A 14,639-nucleotide genomic window follows, 5' to 3' on the forward strand; every position below is an offset into this window, starting at 1 on the left:
ACCGTCTGGTACCTCGGCGGCCATCAGCGTCACTTTGGGCGGCCTTGACCAAATTCGGCCCCATGGGATTTTAGCAGGCCACATAATGGCCTCGAAATTAAACCCTGCCCCTCCACGATGGACGGGAGAGGATTGGGGGAGGCTAAAAAACGAAATATGTGGAAAGCGTCCCTAACCCGCCGTGCCCACGCCTGTCGCTTTTTATACAGCGGTGGATATCAGGGCGTCCGGGTGGCCCACCGTGGAGAGGCGGAACATTTAATTGACATCTTTAAATTGGTATCTTACAGTGCAATTGGGAGCCTGATTTAAAATTCACCTCTGCTGCGCGGATTTCCCAGGGGTCAGAAAACTCAACAGTGAAAGGGAGGCGGGAACTATCGGTTCCACAAGTTAAGTGCCTTGTTCAACACTCCTTGTGAGCCAGGAGGAGCAGGATTGCCATCCTCCGCCCAGCCCTCCTGATCACTGGCCCTCCCCTGCCCTGATTACCGGGGACCATCCCCAAGTGTCCCCGGCTGCAGCCTCCTGCCGCTGGTGTTCCCTCCCCGCCACCGGCCAGGGTGTCCATCTGACCGGAGACCAGAGGGAAGAACACAAGAAGGAGGCCAGGGTTTGCAGCAAGGCCCTGAGGGGGCGGAAGGCGATTGAAAGGATGGTGGAAGAATGGCTGGTGTAAGAGAGCCAACAGGTTCACTGATATGGAGCTGGAGACACTGATGGACAGTGTGGAGGACAGAAGAAGAATACTGTTTCCTGACGTGGGGAGACCTGGCAGACCGCCAGTACATAATGCATGGAGGGAGATGGCGGGGGGGGGGGGGGGGGGTGTCAGGCACCTCCATATATGTGAGTACGCACCCTCTCAAGAGAGTGTTGGCTAGTCTGCACCCGGCCCTTCCAGGGTGGTGATGGGTCGACGCCTCCTAGCTCTGGGGCGATGGGGATCCTCCTCCTCCTGCGTCTCCTCCTCAGGTGGTACTGCTGGCTTGACCTCCAGCAGCTGTCCCCTCATGATGACCAGGTTGTGCAGCATGAAGTAGACCATAACAATTATGGAGACCCATTGAGGAGAGTACTGCAAGGTGCCACCAGAGTGGTCCAGGCACCGGAATCACTGATTAAGGATGCCTATGCACTGCTCAATGATGCACCTGGTGGCACAATGAGCGTCATTGTATGCATGATCTGGCGCTGTCCTGGGGATCCACAGGGGAGTGAGCAGCCAAGTGGACAGGGGATATCCCTTGTCTCCAAGCAGCCAACCGCAAACCTGATTCGGGCCGGTGAAGACGGCGGGCACACTGGTCTGGCACAGAACGAAGGAATCATGGCTGCTGCCTCCCTTGCCCACTGCCTGTCTGCACGGTGCTGACGGTGATGCCTTCTCCTGCGTGCCGCCCTGCTTCTCACCAGGTGTACCAGGTGTCGCCCTCCCAACACTCCTCCCATCCTCAGGGTGAACCCTGCCAAGCAGGTCTCTGCAGCCCACAGGACTGCACTAAAGAGTCAGACCTGAAAGTTGTACAAAAATACAGAGGTAGGTGTAAACCTCTGAGCAGCACTCAGCAGGTTGAATGGAGCCAAAACAATTAATAAAATTATGTGAAAAGATAAATACTGCGAGTACATGCTGAAAAATGAAATAAAAACAATAATTAATAAAACTATATGAAAAGATAAATACTGTGCATGCAGGAAAATGAAATAAAAACACTTAATAAAACTATTTCAAAAGATAAATACTGCGGGTACATACTGGAAAATGAAATAAAAACAATAATAAGTAATAAAACTTTTTACCTACCAAAGGGCCCCAGCGGTGTCATGTTTGAGCACCGCATCGAAAACCTCGCGGGGCACTGCCGGGAAAAGTCCTACCTTTTCCTCGGTGAATTTCGCTGTGGTATTCCCTTTCCAGCGGCCCGCACACTGCAGAGCTCACTGCTGGAAACCTTCCTTTACTGCGGCTTCACCGCGTCGTTTCTGGCGGAAGTGAACGCCACTCACACCCTCCCGGAGCTGAATATGGCATGGGGAGGGAAAAGTACCCAACCGCGGCTGCCAATCGATTTTTTCGATCGACCGCCCAAAACTCTGTGGTAGCCGTCCCTTCGGGGTATATGGTGAATTTCAGGCCCGTTGTTTCCCCTGGCTGGTGTGTCTAGAACCAGGGGGCACAGTCTTAAGATAAGGGGTAGGCCATTTAAGACAGAGATGAGGAGGAATCTTTGGAATTCTCTGCCCCAGAGAGCTGTGGGTGCTGAGTCTCTGAATATATTCAAGGCCGAGATAGATAGATTTTTGGAGTCTAGGGGAACCAAGGGATATGGAGATCGAGCGGGAAAGTGGAGTTCAGGTCTATGATCAACCATGATCTTATTGAATGGCGGAGCAGGCTCGAGGGGCCACATGGCCTACTCCTGCTCCTAATTCTTATGTTCTTGTGTTCTTATAAGATATAACAGACGTATGAAGGAAATATTCCATATCTGCACAGGCAGAAATTCACTGATTGTATCTCATCATACTCAACTAGCAGAAGGGCTAGGAACCCTAATGAGATTCAGAAATAAAGAAATACACCCTCAGCAGCCATGTTAATATTAAAAATGGTAACAGCGTCAGTGTTGAGACAATGATAGCCTGTAAACAAGAACAAAAGCACAGCCATAGATAGCTCTAAAAAGGGAATACCTAATCCCCACCCTCTGCCCCCCCAAACACTTAATAAAATAGGAAAGACACTGAACAAAGTAAAATAATAGAACAAAACCATGGAAAATAAACATTGACAAATACATTTGGAGCATTCGCAGCACTCTCAAAGATTAACAACTGTCATTGCTCCCTACACTCGTGGAACCCTGACAGTCTGTAGAACGGGATTGCTCTCTCTCTCTTTCTTTTTCCGATTCCAATGCAAAGGATCGGAATTGCACAGGGCTCCTGAAAAGAGCATCAGTGACCTTGATGCAATGGTGAGCTGCTGTCAGTTTCATGTGGCAAAGTTCACCAGATGCTGCCTTGAAGGATCAGTGGCAAAGAAATTCAAGGTGGTAGTGACTTTGGTTGGGACATACTAAAAAACAAGATTATCTTGTCATAATCACATTGCTGTTTGTGGGAGCTTGCTATGTTACAAAAGTGATTACACTTCAAAAAGTATTTAATTAGCTGCAAAGCCCTTTGGGACGTCCGGTGGTTGTGAAAGGCGCTATATAAATTCAAGTCTTTCTTTTTTTTTTCTTTCTTTTCTTGGTGGAAGTCGACTTTAGGTCTTCATGCAGAAGTTCAGCTTCAGAGAAATTTAAGTAAGATCTTCTGTAAACCCTGGTGACTGGGTATCTGCATGTAGGGAAACAAATGCTTTCCATGACGTCTTACTCTAAGTGCCTTCAATCTATCCTTCCAGATCCTCATAATATCCTCTTCATAATATAGAAATGTTAGGAATCATCAGGAAATCAATGTTCCTGGTCCAAAACTGTGCTGTTTGAAGACTAAAAATAACAGCAAAGTAACACCAACTTTCAGCTGCAGCAAATAAAATGCCCTCCTTAATGCAATACCCTAAGTGATGCTCTTATAGCCACTTCTATAGCGGCAGTAATAATTTGGGGCTGGTTTGTGATGGGTCAGAGGGGTTAGCCACATGGCCCCAATTCAATGGACTGGGGCGAGCTCTCAGTGGGCCTTAAATGGGACTGACGATTTTTTGGAAGGTAAATTGTGGTTCAATGTTGGACTAACAGTTTTGAGACAATAGTCATTATCATCCCATTTGACTCCATTTACCACCCCAAAAACACCATAAAATGGGCAATAATTCACAGTGTTTATTGAGAAGGAACTGTGATAGCTGAAAACAGCACCATATGACATCCCATCCCCTTCTACCTCATAACTCGTCTGCGGCTTAGTTGTGATATGATGATATGGGATTACAAAATGACAATTTTATTGCCAGCTAGGACTAATATAGTGGTCTGCTATTTCTGAGGTGAATTAAAACAACAGTAGCGTCAACAATAAAATCGTGCAGGGATCGGCAGGTCCTGCAGGGGTCGGCTGATCGTGCAGGGGTCGGCAGGTTGTGCAGGGGTCGGCTGATCGTGCAGGGGTCGGCTGATCGTGCAGGGGTCGGCTGATCGTGCAGGGGTCGGCAGATGGTGCAGGGGTCGGCAGATGGTGCAGGGGTCGGCAGATGTTGCAGGGGTCAGCAGGTCGTACAAGAGTCGGCAGGTCGTACAAGAGTCAGCAGGTCGTGCAGGAGTCGGCTGATCGTGCAGGGGTCGGCAGATGGTGCAGGGGTCGGCAGGTCGTGCAGAGGTCGGCAGGTCATGCAGGGGTCGGCAGATGGTACAGGGGTCGGCAGATGGTGCAGGGGTCGGCAGGTCGTGCAGGGGTCGACAGGTCGTGCAGGGGTTGGCAGATCGTGCAGGGGTTGGCAGATCGTGCAGGGGTCGGCTGATCCCAGCAGAAGGTTTGCTTGAGGGTTGAGGGGGAGCTCGACTGCTGCTCTTGGCCCACAAGCAGTGCTCTAAAAAGCACTTACCTGCTGGATCCTGCAGCTTCAACCTCCCTTTGGCTACCAGGTTTCCCAAGCCCTCGGAAACCCGGCCAGCCACCGTTAAATTTAAATGCAGCCAAAATATGAGGGTCGTGGCCTCACTGACATATAATCACAGGCCTGCCCCTCCAGGGCAAGTTACTCAGACACCCCAAAACTCACCGCAGTTAAACTGGAATTAGGTGCATTTGCGAAGGGTTCGAGTTGGGTTTCACTTATTTATCAATTTAACTCCCCCACCACCCTCTTCTGCCCGCTGTGGTGGAGGGGGGTTAAAATTGCCCCCATTAACTCTTTCTCTCTCCACAGATGGGCCAGGATTTTGCCAACAGAAGCGAGTTCGATGTGGGCGGCATTGGTGCAGCGTGGGAAACCCACTCTGAAGTGCACCCCGTCTTCTCCCTTCAATCTTCCGTGGCTGGGGCTTGTTAATCCCACCCTGCGGGTTTCCCGGCCAATTAACTGGAAGCGGATCTGATGACATGCCATCAGCCGGTTTCCTTAAATGGACCATGCCCAACTTTTTTTTGACAGTTCTTCTGTCAATGCTTTACAGCATTGAGCTGTTGCAAACACAAACACTGTACTAAGGTACACGGCTGCACCCAGGCTTCCCTCCAGATGCTTATGGAAGGAGTCACAGCACGCAGGGAGCTTCTCTTCCTTTCCAATGGACAGAAGAGACCTCCCTAGGAGACCAACACAGCCTGGCTGTACATTGCATAGTAGGACACAAGCAGGGATGTTGTCTGGAGGATCTGGCTGCAGTGGCACAAACCTTTCAATTATCTCAGTAGATCACAAAATGTTACTACAAAGCTGCTCTCAACCTCATCCTGCTGTGCCACTTATCACATCCCCATCACTCTGCATTCCCTACCCTACTCCTGCACATCCTTACTCATACCAACTTACCTTGCACCTCCACCCATCCCTCTCTTTCTATCTACATTATCACTTCCCTATTTCACTAGCCATTCCTCACACTCACCATCATTCCTTGTCCAATCATACCAACTGACAGCACGCAAGGGTTGGCACTTGGGTTTCAGCCAATGTTCATGTAGAGTATCTGCTAATGTGTTGTCAAACATTGAAATCTTTTTTCCAGCACTTCGCATTCTTGGACAGATTTATGGGCACCTTTGGAAGTGGCTTAGTGAGTTGCAGTGAATGGTGAGACACAACAGTACCCCCACAATGGTGATGTATGTGAAAGGAATGGCTTGGGCATTGCAGGGATGCTTGGTTTGGGTTATGCCAACCTGGCGCATCATGTACTGCATCAAGTGAAGTAAATGTGCCCAGGCAGGTGCTGATGCCCTGTGTCCTGTGCAGCATCAGGTGATTGCGGCGAAGGTTGGTGTTGCTGTTGGTGATGCTGGTGTGCCTGGTGATGTTGGTGCTGTGGCTGTTTGTGGTGGGATTCTGAGCACCAAAATGAGATTTTTTTCAAGGGCGCCGATGCTGCTGGAATAGATGGCAGCTAAAGTTGAGATGACAGAAGCAATCTGTCAGTGGTGAGAGAGGTTGCCCCAAGGAGGTGATGGTGAATATAGAGTTCACTGCAAACACTTCCAAACTGCATACAGCTCACAAGACTCTTCCAAAACCTGAAGGCTTCAGCTTCTGACATTGGAAAGTGAACAGCTGTGAAATGGTAGCTTTTATACCACTTCTGCAGCTGTCAACTAGTCAAAGCAATAGAGAGTCACTGAGAACCGGGCCCCACTTACCTGCCGTGTTCTGCGAGGTATGGTAAACCCATCAAAAGGTTGGTAAAATTATCAGTGCTTACTTTTAAGCCTCTTAACTAGCATTTAAGTACCTTTTAATGATGTTAAATTACCTGTCCTGCTGCTTGCCATCAGGTCTGTTTACCGAATGCAGATCTGACAGGTCAGAAACTCACCCAGAGGCGGGTTCAGAGCGGGATTCTGACCCGCAGTCAATCAGGGCCATTTTGAGAGCGGGCCCATCTCCAAACCCGCACTCGCAGGGCTGGGAAGATTCTGGCCATGCTGCCTGATCTGCTGAGCGTTTTCCAGCATTTTCTGTTCTTATTTGAGAATACTTTTTCCACATGTGTGCCTCTGCATATTTGGGATAATAATAAAAAACGAATGGTAAATGCAATAATGCGGTGTCTTGTTAGTGGCAGTGCTTGTTGTAGCTAACATCCTCTTGCAAGACTGGACCAATGCTAGATCTTAAAACTAGACAATTTTTGATCTGCCATTTACAAATATATATGAAAGTACAAAAAATTAAATGAAAGGCAATTGTCTTTCAGTACCTCTTTAACAATTAATTACAGGTCCCCCAATGGATCAACAAATTTATCCAGTGAGTAGCTAAGCAACAAAGGCAAGCAAAGTCCCAGTTTAAGCCCCAGTCTAAGATGAATTAGTTGATTTCAGCTGGGGTAGGTGATGGCACAAAATACACTGATGTGGATCAGGGCAAGTCCTCTGTGAAATAGGACAAATCTTCTCCTTGCAGCACACCATAGTGACCCAGCTCTCACACATGAAAAGGACATGCAAGCTGGAATCTCAGTTAAACAACCATATACTGGGCAAGTACGTCATGCTTAATGATGTGAGGGCAAGGACAGCCACTTGTTGTGGTACCGTGGGGAAACCCACTAAGTGCTGATCTTAAAGTTCTTTTGGTCGAAATTTGCCGTTCCTCCCCTTCACTTCTTTTCACTATTTAAAACATGTTCGATAACATCTCAGTACCTAACATTACTTTTTCCCCACTTGCACTCTTCCCCTCTGCAATATGGGCTGCTATCAAAGAAAGAAAGAAAGAACTTGCATTAACATAGCACCTTTCACGACGTCAGGATGTCGCAAAGCACTTTACAGCCAATGAAGTACTTTTGAAGTGTGGTTACTGTTGTAGGAAATGCGGCAGGGAGAGGGATAAATATTGACCAGGGCACCAGGGAAAACTCACCTGCTCTTCTTACAAATAGTGTCATGGGACCTTTTACATCCACCTGAGGGGGCAGACCGTGCCTGGGTTCAACGTCGCGTCCGAAAGACAGCACCAACAGGAAATGCAGATGGCTTAGTGAGAGTTATCATGACCTTTCTCTTTCTAGTGTTGTGCTGCAGCCTAAATACACTGAACAATGTACTTACTCATTGAATATATATTTTTCTCCTTATAGAAAAAATAAGTAGCCAACAGAAGGCACTGAGTGCCCATGGGTGGAAAGTACCAGTAGGCTAAACCCCTCAGGTCAGCAAGCACTATTGCAGCACCTCTCATGAATGCAACTATTGCATTGGGGTCCAAAATCCAAGGCAAGGTAACAGATGGCTCACCTGTGTTTGCAGAAAGACACCAGAGAACCAACAATGAGGTACAAAGATGTCATGGCAATGGCATTGTTTGTGTGCATGTTGATTAATGCCGATGGTTCGGAGGGCGGGGGGGTGCAGTGGTTGGTGGTTGGGACATGGTGAAGAAGAGGAACAGCTGAGTGCTTCTCAAATTGGCTAGATCTACATGTGGATGCCAAGCAGAGAAAGCACAAAAAGCAAGCAAGCCCCCACCACAGCTGAAATAAGACAAGCTATTTTAGCACATAAGTCTGCAGTGCAAAAAGGTAAGCAACCAGAGGAACCAGGAGTAGATCCTCATCGGACCACTCAGGTTATTTCCACATCTATTCCTTCCAATAAAGTTAAGTAACAGTGGCACATCAGTACATGTACTACCTGGATGATGTACAATGGGACAGCACATGAGGCACACAGCGCACCTTCACTATTATTATGAATAAAGACATAACATATAGAGGGAGGCGATCTCAACCTACCTAACCCGATGGAATGGGACAGCTACACAGTTAAAATGGTCTCCGCAAACTTACCGCCCCATTCCCACTTGAATCCTGCCCGCCGCACCTTAACAGGGCCCTTTTCTCTTTTCAGATGCTGATAAATCTGACATATACCTCCATCATTTTGATCAAAATGGTGGTAATTTATTATCTCTACCCGATCTCCTCTGATGTTTCTCATGAGTTGTCTGGAGTGTATAAATAAATATATAATTATTGTGGAGGATGATGGACGGCACCACAGCGATTGTCCGAGAAGAGAATGCCTCACCCCGATATCCCACACCTCCATTTTAGCAAATTCAGTACAAATGGCAGGGAAATAAGTTGTCAAACTTGTGAACCTCTATGACAGGAGTGATAGACCGATCTGGAGATTCTGTAATTACATATTTAGGGGGTGAAATTGCCCCACGCTGGGTTTGGGGCACATCATTTGAATTATCAGATTTTTAATCATCCGGTGGCAGCAGCGTGCAGGAGCCCTGGAATTGGGCACTTGAAGTTTCATAAATTATGCTGACGCTCTTGGGCAGTCTCGGGGTGGGAGCATGGCGCTGTGAGTCAGTGCCACCCGGACATGCCACATCGCGCTAACATGTCGCAACGTCCCTCCCCCTCTCTTAAAGGGGAGGGATGCTGCGAAGACTAGGGCTGGCTCCTTGGTGCTCACTGGGCCGCCAGGGAGGGTTTCAGCTGGGCCAGCAGCCCCGCAGAACTAACGGCCACCATTGTCGGGCCGACTACAGAGTCGGCCACCAATTAAATTAAGATGGCGGCCGTAGAACAAGGCCCTCCCCTTTAAGGCCACCAACAGTTTCGCGCCAAGTGAAGCTGTTGGTGGCATCGCACAGCACCGACCGCGCTCTCGCAGGGCAATTTCCCCCATGGGGCTCAAAGGGGTCAGCGCGGGGCTCAAAGGGGTTGGCGCGCATGGTGATGACATCATCGCCGTGTGAGCTGCCGCCTGGAGCGCCAACTATGGGGCAGGGCGCAAAGCCGTTTTCGCCCATGGCATCCTGGGGCCAATTCCAGCCGGGTTGCGTCCGCCGCCTGCACCTGGGCACAAACCACTTGTTGCCCCATTAGCGCCGGCCGGAGGCTCCAACAAAGGGGAAATTTCGGCCCTTTAATATCTATCAAAATAAAATAATCTCACAACAGTATCTATGTTCCAGTGTACATACAGATAACTCATTTTTTTTTGATTTACACTGTGGAACAGATCTACATTCAAACAAACTCAGCTGGTAAAATTACTGCTGGATTTTTATCAATTGTAAAACAGAAAACGAACATCGGTCACCAAACCAAAGAACATGCATAAGTGGAAGAATTATGGGCCGAACAATGGATCTCGGTAGCTGATCATTGCTTGGCAGGGTATTTGGGTGGAGCTTCTGTTGTTACAAACTTAAGGTCCAGCAGAAACAATATGCTTTTGATAGCATGGCAAGAACATTGAATACATTTCTATTTAAACATTTTACAAAGAGTGCAGTTCCTATTGTTAGCTAGTTAGAGGCCTTGGCAAGCTGGGACATTTTCCGAAGAAGGACGTGGCGTGATCCCGAGGAGGAGGAGGCAGAGACCTCGGGCGAGGAGCTCCACGGTCCATCTGCCTTCCTCCCCTCCCCCGCCCCCGCCGAAGAGTGTCCTCACGCAAGGAGCGTCCCAGGAGAGGGTGGGCGGTTTGCACTCGGTACTGACAAAAGTTTGGCTCGAGGGCGAACCATCGTTGTATCAATGTGGTTTCACGACTAGAAGTGCTGCCATCATTGAGCAGAGGAAAATGGCTCAGTGGGAGCAGCTTTTTTTCTGATAAGGTAGATATCAAATTTTCAGAGTGGGAGAGAATTGAATGTTGTACTTAATAGGTTAGGACACCAGTGTTAGGAAACTGAACATTTCCAACTTTACCCAGTGTTGGCATCAGGCATTTACACTTTAGATCAAGGCTCTATACAACTGAAGCATAACTTCTTCCATTTTGTAATCCAGCCCCCTTGAGATCAAGGTCAACATTCCATTAGCTTTTGAAGAGTATCTAATGCACTATTCTGATAATCCCACATCTCACATAAATCCCCTCTTACTTCATCATCATAGGCAGTCCCTCGAAATCGAGGAAGACTTGCTTCCACTCTAAAAGTGAGTTCTCAGGGGACTGTACAGTCCAATACAGGAATTCCAGTCTCTGTCACAGGTGGGACAGACAGTGGTTGAAGGAAAGGGTGGATGGGGAGTCTGGTTTGCTACACGCTCCTTCCACTGTCTGTGTTTGGTTTCTGCATGCTCTCAGTGATGAGACTCGAGGTGCTCAGCGCCCTCCCGGATGCTCTTCATCCACTTAGGGCGGTCTTTGGCCAGGGACTCCCAGGTGTCGGTGGGGATGCTGCACTTTATCAAGGAGGCTTTGAGGGTGTCCTTGAAACACTTCCTCTGCCCACCTGGGGCTGGCTTGCCATGTAGGAGTTCTGAATAGAGCGCTTGCTTTGGGAATCTCCTGTCGGGCAAGCAGACGATGTGCCCGCCCAATGGAGCTGGTCGAGTGTGGTCAGTGCTTCGATGCTGGGGATCGAGAACACTGACATGTGCATCTGTCCTCCCAGTGGATTTGTAGGATCTTGTGGAGGCAGCGCTGGTGGTACTTTCTCCTTTGCTTTGAGGTGTCTACTGTATATGGTCCATGTCTGAGCCATATAGGAGGGCAGGCATCACCACAGTCCTGTCGACCAGAAGCTTGGTGCCATATTTGAGGTCCTGGTCTTCAAACACTCTCTTTCTCAGGCGACCGAAGGCTACACTGACACACTGAAGGCAGTGTTGGACCTCGTCATCGATGTCTGCCCTTGCTGATAGTAGGCTCCCGCGGTATGGAAAATGGTCCACATTGTCCAAGGCCACGCACCGTGGATTTTGATGACCGGGAGGCAGTGCTGTGAGGCGGGGTCAGTTTGGTGGAGGATCTTTGTCTTACGGATGTTTAGTGTAAGGCCCGTGCTTTCTTATGCCTCGGTGAAGATGTTGACGATGGCTTGGAGTTCGGCTTCTGAATGTGCGCTGACGCAACTGTCGTCCGCCTACTGTAGTTCGATGACAGAGGATGGGACGATCGTGGATCTAGCCTGGAGGCGACAAAGTTTGAATAGGTTGGGACGATCGTGGATCTAGCCTGGAGGCGACAAAGTTTGAACAGGTTCCCATTGGTTCTATAGTTTAGTTCCACTCCAGCGGGAAGCTTGTTGAGAGTGAGATGGAGCATTACAACAAGGAAGATCGAGAAGAGCATTGGTGCGATGACGCAGCCCTGCTTGACCCCGGTCCAGATGTGGATTGGGTCTATGGTGGATCCATTGGTCAGGATCACGGCTTGCATGTCGTCATGGAGCAGGTGGAGGATGGTGTCAAACTTTTGGGGGCAGCCGAAACAGAGAAGGACGCTCCATAGTCCCTCACGGTTAACAATGTCAAAGGCCTTTGTGAGATCAAAGAAGGCCATGCACAAGGGTTGGTGCTGTTCCCTGCATTTCTCTTGCAGTTGTTGCGCAGTGAAGATCATATCCGTTGTACCCCTTAGTGGACGGAATCCGCATTGTGACTCTGGGAGGAGCTCTTCAGCCACAGGGAGAAGACGGTTGAGAAGGATTCTAGCGATGACTTTTCCAGTGGCCCACAGTAGGGAGATTCCTCTGTAGTTGTCGCAGTCGGACTTGTTCCCTTTTTTTGAAGATGGTCACGATTATGGCATCTCTGAGATCTCCTGGCATGCTCTCATCCTTCCAGATAAGAGAGATGAGGTCATGCATTCATGCCAATAGTGCTTCTCCGCCATACTTTAGTGCCTCAGCAGGGATTCCAGCTGCTCCTGATGCTTGCCCTCTTAGATATACTCACAATGTATCACCAATTATTTCCAAAATTGATGCCCATTTATTAAATAATCTAACCTATGCCACTGTTTGTGCCGTGGTATAAATATTTAGCCGTGCACTATTAAGAAATGGAGAAAGTATTGTTAGTGCAGCTCATGAAACATCACCAATGGTACTTTAATCCTCTTTACGGTGAAATATGTACCACAGGTACAATGCTCCCTAGAGAGGCAAATTGTTTACTTAAATCCGAATTGGGATACACAACCTGCCGTTGCCTCTGCTGAAAAGATGTTCAAAAAGCCCTTTACATGACATCTACATTTGGGAAGTAACAGGTGAGGACACTTTTGCCCTCATGAACAGAAAAAAATTCAGCATGTCGATGGGAAGCACACTGGAATGGATTTAAATTCGTAAATGATCACTTATTTCATCGATAAAATGGTGTACAGTGACATAGAATTAAACTGCATACCAGAGCATGGAGACACGACAAGCCACATTGCGTCAGCGTGGGTGATGAAGCACGATTGAGGATAAAATTAAGCTGTGCAACTTTGACATCCACCATTGCAGCAGAAAATGAAATGCTGACAGCTTGTCATGGAAGTCATGTAATGATTTAATTGCCAAAAACCTGAAGAAAATGAGCAGCAACAGGCACATGATGGAAAGGATAACAACTTTGAATCCCGATGAGGCTTGAGGTAATGTATTACCCTGCACTGATAACCGATTTGAAATTTAAACAAAACTGACTATCAACAATTGGGAGGCCCTCCAGATTCTTCACTGATCCCAAGTGCTGAAAAACTGATGACAGGAACATCCAAAATAACTCTTAGGTTAAAACAAAATGAAACAAAAGAGTACCCGTAGCAAGGTGAATTTAGCCTGAACCAGCCAGCTTATATATTCGCCAGTAATCTCCACAGGGGTTCTCCCAATCGTCCATCGTACCTTTGGTAGAAGATCAGCAGAAACCCTGGAGAAATAGCATAAATGGCCATTTACATAATTTCTCTGGGGTTTCTGCTGATCTTCCACTAAAGTTATGGTGGGTGTTCGGGAAATCCTATGGAAATTCTGCCCAATAAGTACAGAGTCATCTCGCGTGCTGGCGAAGCAGTAATTTATATCTTCATAGAATGGTTACAGCACGGAAGACCACCCGTCGAGCCTGTGCCGGCTATTTGCAAGAGTACTTCAGCTAGTCTCACTCCCCCGTTCTTTCAGGTTTTCCACATTACAACAGTGACTACACTTCAAAAGTGCTTCATTGACTGTAAAACACTTTGAGAGGTCCGGTGGTTGTGAAAGGTGCGATATAAATCTAAGTCTTTATTTCTTTACTTATCTAGCTCTCTTTTGAAAGCAGCGATTGAGTCTGCCCCCACCACCACCCTTTCAGGCAGTGAATTCCAGATCCGAATCACACGCTGTGTAAAAAAGTATTTCTTCATGTCGCCTTTGGTTCTTTTGCCAATCACCTTAAATCTGTGTCCTCTGCTTCTCAACCCTTTTGCCAATGGGACCAGTTTCTCTCTATCTACTCTGTCCAGACCCCTCGTGATTTTGAACACCTCAATCACATCTCCTCTCAATCTTCTCTGCTTTAAGGAGATCAACCCCAGCTTCACCAGTCTATCCACATAACTGAAGTCCCTCATCTCTGGAATACTTCTCGTAAATCTTTTCTGCACCCTAAGGCCTTCTTTCTGTATGTTCATTTCCTCTCTCTCTCTCTCACACACACACACACATACATATATAGTAATGACAGGTGAATTTTATCATGAAATGCATAATGCATTATTTTAGTTGATGTCCAGTGGCTTAGCTCAGATAAAATTTAGGAAAAAAGTTGTGTGTCTCTGTCTGTCGATCGAAGTTTTTCTCTCACCTTTTATTCTCTTTGTCTGCCAGTCTTTTCCTTTGCCTCTCTCTGCATTCTTTTCACATATATTCGATGTTGACTTTGCACTTCTGGATTTGTCCCCAATTTTCGCACTTTCTTTCCCTGGGGTAGGTCACTTCATTCTGTCATCTCCCTTCTTTATACCTTTCACATGATGTCTGCTTTTTTCTCTGTATCTTTATTTCAACATGTCATGTATTGGGTATGCTTTTCACACACGTTGTCTCCTTTTTTCTGTGTATAGTGGTGTTAGGGTTAGGGTAAGATCTTTGCTGTAAATTTCTTACTCTTTCCTTCTCGCTAGCCACACGGAGCTGGAGACAGGCTAATGTTTTTTTATTATTCGTTCATGGGACGTGGGCTTAGCTTTATTGCCCATCCCTAATTGTCCTTGAGAAGGTGGCGGTGAGC

This window comes from Pristiophorus japonicus, chromosome 7 (genome assembly GCF_044704955.1).
Source record: "Pristiophorus japonicus isolate sPriJap1 chromosome 7, sPriJap1.hap1, whole genome shotgun sequence".
Classification (NCBI taxonomy): Eukaryota; Metazoa; Chordata; class Chondrichthyes; family Pristiophoridae; genus Pristiophorus; species Pristiophorus japonicus.